The 11,189-nt window shown below is 37.6% G+C and overlaps 1 long non-coding RNA gene across 1 annotated transcript; it reads left to right on the forward strand.

The window, feature by feature from the left end:
* On the forward strand, window positions 1-10,145 carry LOC108446052. The gene is made up of 2 exons (XR_001861162.1): window positions 1-74; window positions 1,739-10,145. It is a non-coding gene; the product is annotated as an uncharacterized LOC108446052 (long non-coding RNA).
* Window positions 10,146-11,189: the final 1,044 nt, after the last annotated feature.

The following is an 11,189-nucleotide window of genomic DNA, read 5'->3' on the forward strand; positions in this document are numbered from 1 at the left end:
GGAAAGAGGAACAACTCTGCCTTTGGCAACTGCTACATCCACCTGATGGTTGAAATAGACGTGCTGATTTTCAGGTATGATTGCTCCTGTGAAGCAAAATGGTTGATTAAGCAGTGGATTTTGAGATTTATTTGTGCCTTTTTTTATGTGTATCTCCAAGAGTTGCATATGAAAGGTGACCTTCCCTCTGAAATATTTCTGCACTATACTTCAGGGAATGTTATTTGGATTTATATGGGATCAAGACCATTATTCATAGAGAAAATGAGAATTTTTTTCTATAAATCAAGTGTTTGGGCTATTGTTTTTTCTTTTTAGAATGTTGTGTATGTATGCCTATAAAAATGAGATTCAGAAAACAAGGATGTATTAAAGAATCTGACTGTCTTTATTCCCATTACTTTCTTTCAGTATGCAAATATCTTAATAGGGAGCAATTGAGAAAGTGAAAAAATGCATAGTTACAATTACTTTTTCCATCATCATCAGTTACTGGCCTTCTTTGTCCCACTCTGTGCCCAGATATATTTGCATTACTTTATTTTGCATTTTTGAAAAGATCAGTCCTCTGGTCTATGAGAGAGGCCTTGCTCTTGAGATATGCATGATCTGACATAATCTAAAGAGGTATACCCTCAGCTGTGCTGATATGAGGTAAATAAATTAATATGGGAACCAGTGATTTAATCTCTTCAGTGAAATCCATTTCGATATAATCTTCTATCTTTGGTTGTTGCAGCTTTTCTATACTGTAACAACATTCTAAAATTCTGAACCTAACTCCTCTGAAATCCACCATGTATCTTTTAAGAGCTTTTAAATAATGTCATATGAATTTAGTGAGCTCACCTTCCCTGTACCAACAGAACTTTAATAACACTCTGATTTCACTAATAATAAATACAACATTTACATAAAATCTTATAAATTATTCTCCTTTTCATTTACAAAAAATCTAGATAATCTTAAAAAATAATGTTGGTAATTTAGCAATTAAAGACATATCTAGACATAAATATATACACAGATATATACTCCTTTTGTCAATATTTTTTTTCCTTCTACTAGCACAATTTTATTTAATTTCTCCCATGATTTCTCCATTCCTGAGTCTCTGTATAGAACTGTAGGAAGATAACAGAGGTTGTACATTGTGGCATTGCAAGAATTCAGCTCAACCTACTGTTTGTGCACCTGAGACAGCCTGATGTTTACAAAACAGAGGAGCCTCTTGCCATTGGAGAGCTGGAGATGGAAGAGGCAGCACAATTTCTGCTACGCTCATAACAATTAACTTTTCACCCTTCTGAGATCATAGACATGCCATACTTCTGAGATCAGCAGTGCCGTATTACTTCTAACCAACAGCAGTCTTCAGGGGTTCTTGAAATTTTGACAACAAAACCTGACGGTCATTCTGTACACTATGATCCACTAGTAAAATGATAAATCCTACGTAATTTAGTAATCAGAATGAATTCTGTATCTATTAGATCTGTATTGTAACATCACTATTTACATCAACATTGTATCTATTTAGGTCTCTCTCAAGCTTTTAAATCCTAACCACTAAAGTTGTCCAAACCATTATAACCTGATTCCTCTCCAGTTGGACTTATTTGAGACCCTGAGTCAGTGCCACAAATGACCACTGCCAGATGGGGAGGCTTCTTCTTACGTGGCTGCAGGAGCAGCTCCTCCTCCCTCCTTCACATGGTGTCATTCTGCTCCTTGTTAGGCTCTACCCAAGATCATCGTTCAAAAGACTGATTGCACTAACCCAGCAGAAAACCATCTGAAATTGTCTCGTGGAGAGGCCTGATATATGTTACAGCTAAAGCAAGGTAAACAGAGACAGCATGCAGTAGGGAGCAGTGACAAGGTGTTAGATTGGCTCAAGCTGTCTTGTGTAATTTTGTTTTAGGAAGTGAAGTGACACAGCTTTTGTAGCTTGGATATGAAAAGTAGTGTTAGTTCTGCTTGGTCTTTTTTTGTTGTTTGTTTGAGTTTTGGTGGATTTTTTTTTTTTAACTGCATGTTAGTTCTAGTACTTATCATCTGTGCTGGTTTTGCTGGAATAGAGTTCATTTTCTTCACAGTAGCTAGTATGGGGCTGTGCTTTGGATTTGTAATGGAAACAGCATGGATAATTTGGGGATATTTTTGTTGCCGGGGGGCACTTACACAGACCCAAGGCCTTTTCTGCCTCTCACACACCAATGAGTGGGCTGGGGGACACAAGGAATTGGGAGGGGACACATTCAGGATAGGTGACCCCAACTGACCCAAGGGATATCCCAGACCGCACGGCATTGTGCTAAGGGTATATAGCTGGGGGAGCAAGAGGAAAGCAGGGGAGAGGCTCAGAATGATGGCATTTGTCTTCCCAGTGATGGGGATGGCTGAACACCTACCTGCCCATGGGAAGTGGTAAATTAATTCCTTGTTTTCCTTTGCTTGCATGCATGGATTTTGCTCTCCCTATGTAGCTGTCTTTATCACAACACACAAGTTTTCTCATTTTAACTCTTCTGATTCTCTCCCCCATCCCATGGAGCAGCTGGGTGGGGCTTTCTTGCTGGCTGGGCCTAAACCATGACATCACATATTGAGAAAGCGTACTTTAGGGTTGAAATGATACTGGGACCTTGGAATTTATTTGGAAAGAGCTACTAAAATGTTAATGAGTTTTTTTAATATGATTTTACAGCTCCTGTTAATACCTAAGTTGGTCAAAGCTTTGAGAGAGATATGTCCAGTTGTGTCTCCAGTCCCCTGCAAACTAATTACCAGTGATCAAAGGCTTGCTAAATACTTTAAAAAAATTTATTAGAAAATTAAGTTGACTTTTTAACCTTTTTCAACAGAGAACATTTATCTATTAGGGAAGAGAAAACTGGAGTAATAATGGATTATATACAGTGTTCCCCTGCCCAACGTATGCTTGCTTTGAGGAAGTCAATGATTTTCAAGCTCCAGCAAAGTGTTCCCAATTCCCTTTAATTCCTAAGAAGCTCTTCTTGTCCTACTCAATGCCCTGTGGGTACAAGCATCTTGATGTGAGCCTGCTCAACCATTTGGTTTTTGAAATATTCTCCCTCTGAGCATCTCTGTCCAGGTTGTCTTGCTGTTTATTTAGAAAAATATAATCATACAGAGGGAGCATGTGTAGCTGTGCACAAAACTGAACTCCCAAATACAGTATCCATCACATGATCATTAAAATAGTTTGAGCTGTAGATGTAATTGCCATTTGTTACTGACAGTCATCACTATGTGCACTGAAAAGTTGTATGTATAAAAATTAATTTCAATGTCTAAAACCTAAATTATATGTCTAATTTTGTATTTCTGTTCAACTGAAAACATGAAAAATTTATTTTGGAGGGGAAAAAAGGACTTTCAAGTCAAATCTTGCATAGGTAGAAATTTCCTTCTTTTCTTTCTTCTTTCCTTCTATTTTTTTTTTTTCCTAAATAACTGTATTATATTTTAAATAGCTTTGAAACTTACTTTGGGTGATTCTTTATGACCTTCTTTTAATGAAACCCATAAAAAATTTCACTGGAAAAATAATGTCATGCTTTAGTAATGAATACGGAAATCACTTTCATTAAAAGGAACATATACATTTAGACTTAGACTACTTATTGACCTATTTAACTTGGAATATCAGCCTATGTACCTTCATAAAGAAGTCCAGACACATACAGGGACATAACAGCAAGCACTTGTTTACTTCAGAATCAAAAGTTGGTCTACAACATGTCTAATTCAAAATTATAGCAAAACAATAATTTAAAAAACCTACAGCAAAATGAAATATTAAATACCCAAAAACCCCCTCAAACCCACAATAAAACCAACAAAAAGAAACAGTTTTTCTTCGTTCTCATTTTATCTGTGATGACAGATGTTACTCGGTCTTTTAGAAGTGAGGATCTCTTCAACAATTATTGCTAAGAAGTTAGAGTTTAGTTATCCTAAATTATCTGAGATTATTGACTTTAATTAAGTTAGTTTCGGGAAAGAGGGCAAGATTTCTCTGCTTCCTGCTGGTCTGCTGAGCCCTTATAATTTATTTTTATTTTAATGTTAAAAATCAGCTGGAATTCCTTTCTCTAGCCATACTATTGATGCTAGGAAGGATTTTGAGAAAATAGGGTAATGTTATTCACACAGAGCCTTTGAACTATTTTTTGTAGGGAACAGACTATTGATTGTGTCAGCATCTCTCACACTTTGTGCAAAGACTCAGCATGGAAGAACAACTCGTTCTACAATGAAACATAAGACATGATTGCCTGGAATTGATCTGATTAGTCCCAAAAGCACTACAATATTTTCCTCAACTGATTTGACATAGAATTCACCCAAATTGATTTTTAAATATATAAATATACATTGCTGCCATTTTATTTAATCCTGTTCTAGACATAAGACTCTTCTAACATATTGAGCTTTGCAACCAAATACCTACATGAAAGGTTAATTGGAAGAAAAACAAAATGCCTGTGCTCTGTTTCAAAACCCAATCTTACTGAAGCTTACAGAGCATGTGTTTTAAATGGCATATTAGCTCCAAAAGGCTGTCTGTATGGAATTACCTTTAACTAGCATGTCAAATCTGCCCACAGTTTCTTGCTATGAATTAAATTGGAAGTCTATTTAAAAGTATTTAAGCTTTAAAATATGGACTTTTGGATACTATTTTTTATTTGATGTGCTGTAAGGAATTGTTTAATCAAATTAATGGGAATAAATGGTGTAATATAATAGCTACTGGTGATGCTTTTCTTATAAGTCTTATTATCTATGAAAGTTACAGATCAAATTCTTCTTCCAGATAACTTGTTGTGAGATCAGCGCCACTCAGTTTTACAAGCGCCACTCAGAGTTACAAGCAATGTCTTTCAGCAATTGCACATCATATTTCTTTGAATATTTTTCTAAATCTGACAGACAAATTCAACCATAATACTAGCTGAATGCCCTCTAGTTTACATCACAATGAAGTGAACCATTGCAGCCCATTTTTGAGGACTGTCCTTGGGAACTCTTTCATAATATACTGGCCACAATGGCTGCGTTTGTTGACATTTCTATTCAATCCTAAAGCCTAGATGTGCCTTACTTCACTGTGATCCTGGAGGAAATCTATTGAAGGCAATGGAGGTACATGAGTTTAAATGGCTGAACAAGGAGAAATGCATCACGTGAGTTAGAGTAGACAAGGATGAATCCACTGTCCTCATTTAACTTGCAGCTTAAGCTTGTGGCATTCCCTGAAGTTTCTGGAGGTAGGAGAATGGTGCACTAATTCACTATCATCCTGCCAAGTACATCTGTGTGGCTTTTATTAGGTCTGCAATTTAGGTTCAGTATAAAGTAAAAGAGAAGAAATTCTGGTTTATCAGTTTTATGACAGTGTCACTCTTTCACTGCCAAAGTGGAAAAGTGATTTCCTGTCAGCTCAGCTGCTGAACGAGGCAGGTACATATCCACTGGGGTTTAAGGGGCAATACTTTTGGGACATCAGACCTTTCCTCGTCTTAAGGGATAAATCTAAAATCTTGGCAAGATTCTTATTTTCAATTTGTATGGCAGAGTTTAGGTGCAGTCTCAGACCATTAATATGGCAGATGATGATTTGGGAATGAACAGTGCCCAGAGTTTGACCCGTTGTGCCAGGGTTCACATCGTGGGCTGCTGTGCCAAGCCTGGGAACAGTGCAGTGTTCACCCTCCCCTGGCAGCACCCAGTGAAGGGAGGGGATCTGGGCTGAGCTGGGCAGGGCCAGGGGTACTGATGGCTCGAGCTCAGCCACAAAAGCAGTCCCTGCTCTGGGACAGCATCAGGGGAGGGAACAGTCAGACACATTTCCAGGGTGGGGGGCAAGGTTACAGTGATAAGACAGATCCAAGGGCAAGCCAGTCTGTGGGTCAGGGGCAGAATCTGATGGATGGGGAAATGCTGGGGTGTGGTTAGTCTGCAACACAGATGGAGTGTATTATCTACAGTTGAAGCCAATCTTGAGAGCCTCAGTTTAAAAGCAGACCCCAGGGAAAGGGTGTGGGCTTTGTTAATGTTCAGCTGTTTTGCTTTGTGCTCTTTCTCAATTAGTCCTGAGCTGAGGCAGTCAAAACCCTCAGAAAGGGGAGGATACAGTAAAAGCCTTTAGGCTCTGCATTTGTGTTATATCTGTGTACGATAAGATGGGAAAGGTCACGATTAGAGCAAATTGGTTGCTGTTTTAAGCTACTGTAGCTGGACTTTTAGAACCCCTTGTGGTTAAATGTTTATGAGGGTAACTTGGACTGCTGCTGAAGATTCTTTCTGGATGAAGACTGCTGTGGAGTCTCCATTTGTGAGTAAGTCAAATAGGTGATAACAAAATTAAAAACTCCTATAAAGTACATATTCCTATTCACAGAAAAAATTTACATGCTTGTGTCTTATTGTTGTTGTTGCTGTTTGTTTGGGTTTTTTAAAAAAAATCCTAAAATCTTGGAATTCTGAGGTGTATAATCTCAGGATTATTGTTTTATATCTGCCCCTTTTTAGAAGTAATACATCTTTTTTAGAAGAGGTCAGCTTGTGCATTTTGCTGGCTGTACTTCTCAAGGGGTAGTAATTTATTTTTTTCTCCTTTTTTCCCTTCCTACTTACCCATGCACTCTGTGATACTTAAAATGAGTTTGGTATTTCTACTGGTGGTTCCTTTAGAATTCACTGAGTTTTGTGTCTGAGGCTTTCACAATGACCCTAGGAGCTCTAACTGTGGTTTTTCTCCTTGAAAATAAGACTCATTTCACAGCATTAATCTATGAATATCTGTTTGAGGAGACCATACTTTCCTTGGTAATAGGTAAGGCATACAAAACCCCTTCTCCTCTGCAGCAGTTCACAGTTTTTGATGACTTCCAGCTGACCCCATCACCTCAGAATTGGAAGTTCTTCCAAATGTAAACTTAAAAATAGGGTTGTTAATTTATAGTACTGCAGCTCTGCCTAGCGATGGTGACTTGCCTAGATAAGTCTCCCATATTAGTTTAACCCTGTACACTGAAATATAGAACTTTTGTTCTATATTCTTGTTGCCTAACTTGGGTGGTTTGGAATCTTAAAAGTTTACCAAGCATCTACCTTAAATTTTCCCTCTTATATCTAATAAAACCAAAATTTGGACAAATGACCTCCAGCTGTTGACTTGACACTGCAGAAATGTTTTAGGGTTGGATCACAGCAGAGCCTTCAGGATATGTATTATGAAATCTAACATCAAATTTTATGTCCCTTTTTCAGTGTAAGTTCTTTTCTCCTCTTTAGCACCCTGCTCAGCCTCCTCTACCCCAATGCACCTATCATCCTACATGGCAAAAAGCTCAGCTTGTTATTGGACACTTCCTTTTAAATTCTCAGTATACAGACTTTTTCATAATGTGACAAGCAGCCATTTGCACATGAAGATTATACCAGTAGTACTGTGCTGTCCTTTTTGCTGAAGACACTGACAAAGCAGGTTCTGGGAACTCATACTAAACCCAACTGCTGTAGTTTTTAAAGCAGCAGTTTGGTATGTGAGCATCTATTCTTACTTGTAGCACCCTGGGAAAGTGCCTGTGGACCCACAGCTCCTCTATCCCTGTGAAAGAGAATAATAGGTATGTAAAGTCTCTCTAACCACTTGCACAGGTATTCATAACATAACACAGAACATTCTTATCTGTGAGCATAGCTTGCTTTCACTATCAAATGAAGACTTCAGTTTCTTAAAAAAAAAACCAAAAAAAGATGGATGTAAATATATAAATCTCTGTGACTGTTATTTTTTGACAAATGATACAGGCAGCCAGGTAATTTGTTCAGGTTTCTTTGTTAGTTATTCAGTGCTGAAGTCCAGATTTTAATCTGTAGTGAAGTACAAGGATGGGAGGTGCTTGAAGATCCCAACTGTACATTGATATCCAGGTAAAGTAAGAACTAGCAGGTGAAGGTGTCTCCCTGTCCTGCAGAGCAAGAACTACTGTCCTTTGCCAGAATGGTCAAAAAAATGTAGCAAGGAAAAGCCCCCTTGTTACCCATTGATGTAGTGAGGTTGACTGCGGTCTTTCTAGTTTTTTCTGCCTGGGTGGTGATCAAGTGAGCTGTCATAGTGGAGCAAGTCTGAGTGAGAAGGTTTGGAGTAAAAGCCATGTCCTTGGTTAGTGATGTCTATGTTCTTTTCACTCCTGTTGAAGATTTGTGCTTTAATCCAGCAGAAAAGCTCACAGCCTCTCCTCACTGCTGATTTTCTGCCTGATCCTTTGGTTAAGTCATAATCCTATGTGTGGCATTGCAGTCATGAAAATTATGTCACAAGTCCAGCATAATGTTTTTTTCTGTAGGATGAAGCAGTAAAAGGAAAGGAGCTGAGAGAGGGAAAAATGCAGTTTATAGAAATATTTGAGAAATAGAATGGTATTTCTTCCTTTCTTTGAATTTAGTAGCTCTTCAGTATGCAGCGTACAGACCCTAGGACTTCTACAGCAAAAGAGGCTTTGGTCTGTGTTTTCTTCTTTCCTATGTTCTCATATTAATCACATTTCCTTTTGCTTGGGGAGGGAACATAATTGTGAGTATTTTTTTTTTGTGAGTATGTATATTTGTAACAACTTAATAATTAGAAGAGTCACTCCAGAGGGGAAAAAAACAACCCAAATATTTTTGCTGGAGGACTGAACTGGGACTTGAGAATCAGTGGATAATGTTTTCAACCTTGGTTTTTAACATGTGAGGTTATATTGGAGTGGATGCTGTCTTTCCACATGCACTCACAACACATCTAATCTCTTTTGTCAAAAGCGGAAGTGCTACTATAACATAATGAAATATCACTGCATAGCATTTATGACACTGCAAATAACGGGCAGGGCTGAACACATCTGCGTGCTCAGGCCTGCATATTTCATGACAATAGTGATACTGTTCCAACTTTAAAATGTTCTTTTTATTTACTGCTTTCTTTATAGACACTTGTAAGATGTTTATCGCCCAGTTGTCCTTAATATTTAAGTGCTACATATTTTGATAAATGTCAACACAGCTGCAGAGAATGGCAGGGATTAATTTATATAATTCTGCAGTTTTTTAGCACAAATATTGTAGATGTTTAATTAATTACATGGAAGTTTTTTAAAGTTGCATTAACTTGAAATCAAAGCAGAGTCTGGCCTACACTGGTTCTGCACTAAGTTGTCCTTTACAAAGTAAAATTACATCAGATGACAGCAGTAGAATGACCATTAGAAGGTTTTGTAATTTTTCTGCCTTCAGTTAAGGAAAGTGAACCAACTTGAATTCATTGTTTAAATTTCCAAAGAATGATTCTTACTGTCTGATGTCTTATCTTATTATTGTTGTAAATAAAATATGTAATTTGTGCTATTCTATATAAAACTGAAATGTAATTAGACCCTACAGAGACGAGTTTCTAAATCCCTGCACCAGCCTGGCTGAGAGAAAAATTTCACAACACTAAAAGAAGTTCTCTCACAGATCTAATCAATAAGTGAGGATTCCACCTAGGTGGGGTTGGATCTTATCACCGGGACATTTGCACCATGATGACTTGATCACCACCTTCTGATATCTACATCGTATCCGATAAGGAATCGGACATTCCAGGAACTAAAAGTAACTGTTCTGGGAATGGCCCACTCACCACCCAGGATGGACAATTCATCAGACCCAGGAAAGGCTTTGTGCAGCCCAACTCCAGGACAAGAAAACTTCACGAATACGAGAAGAATAGAATTAACTCGGACTCTGCCCAAAAACTGTATAAGAAGGAACCAGCCGAAGCAGCACTCGTGAACTTGGGAGGTCTGATGCGATAGAGATCAGATCTTTGCGTGTTCACCCAGCTCCGACCCCGGGCTCGGGGCTGCTTTTCTCGATCGTGGCGTTTGAAAGCGATATTTCGGTCGCATAATAAATGTCATGTCTTTATAAATTTTGATTGGGTGACTCTGTTTGTTATTATGATGATCTTTTAGCTGCAGTATGGAACTGAGACAATGAAATTTTTCAATAGAAAGCATGTTTTCTCCTTTGGCAACTGGAGTTATCACTAGATGTAATAAATAAAGTGATTTCTAAATGGAGTGTATCTATAAACTGTGTTTTGATGTACTGTGGACTTTATCTTATGATATTAATTTTTGATTTCAACTACATATTATCATAATTTGAGACAGGGACATGTAGCTCTGTTGCAACCAAATGAAAATCCAAAGCCTTCTATTAAGCAAATTTTGTTTCTAACATTTAAATATTTCTCCTTCAAAATGCTGCCCTCAGCAGCATTTGGGGATTTACTCACTGGAAGAAGCAATTTATTTTTTATTTTTAATAAATGGCCCTTTAGGCACTTTGGACAGTTATAGCAGAATTAGCAGTTTGGTCACATTTGAAGTGTTCCCTCTGAGCAGCTATAACACAACCTTGTTATTTCTTTATGAAATGGGATCTAAGCTTCATGTATGTCCTGTTAGGCTGCAGTTCAAAAAATAAAAATGATAACCTCATGGGGCTGATCTTTGTTAATGTACTGTGACCCCTGCTATTTTCGAATTGGCTCTAAAGTACTCCCTTAGTGCAGCCATAGTAAAATAGTCCAAAGAACTTTTTGTAATGATAATGAATTCTGTGACACCTATAGATATTTGTGTGACTTGTCCTGCAGTGTAAATGTGTGGTATTTGTGTGTGTATTATGTTGGGTGATCTCAGACATCCATCAGAGTTTGGTATATGTGTGAAACTGTTTATTCTTGTTAAGGTCTGAGTGTAAGATGGCCTACAAGGCTCTTCACATATTAATAACTAATCTCATTTTTGACCATATTATAAAATTTATTAAAATATCCATTTTTTCATTTCTTGGGGCTTAAGGTGATTGTAAACAAAAAGAGGATTTTCTCACTTTGGCCACTGTACCAGCACTATAAACAAAATTAGGTGTTTCAAGTTTTGCTTTTTCCACAGCAATCTGAAACATGCATGACATAAATCCTTCAGTCTAGAGCACTGTATGTCAAATTTTCTAATATTTCCCTCTGTGTACCGCGTATTATGTAGCTTCCAAACTTTTGAAAACACTCAGCATAGAGGATCCTGTCTAAATTTGTTGAATTTTGTTGAATTTTG

The sequence above is a fragment of the Corvus brachyrhynchos genome, unplaced genomic scaffold (genome assembly GCF_000691975.1).
Source record: "Corvus brachyrhynchos isolate BGI_N302 unplaced genomic scaffold, ASM69197v1 scaffold152, whole genome shotgun sequence".
In the NCBI taxonomy this organism is placed as follows: Eukaryota; Metazoa; Chordata; class Aves; order Passeriformes; family Corvidae; genus Corvus; species Corvus brachyrhynchos.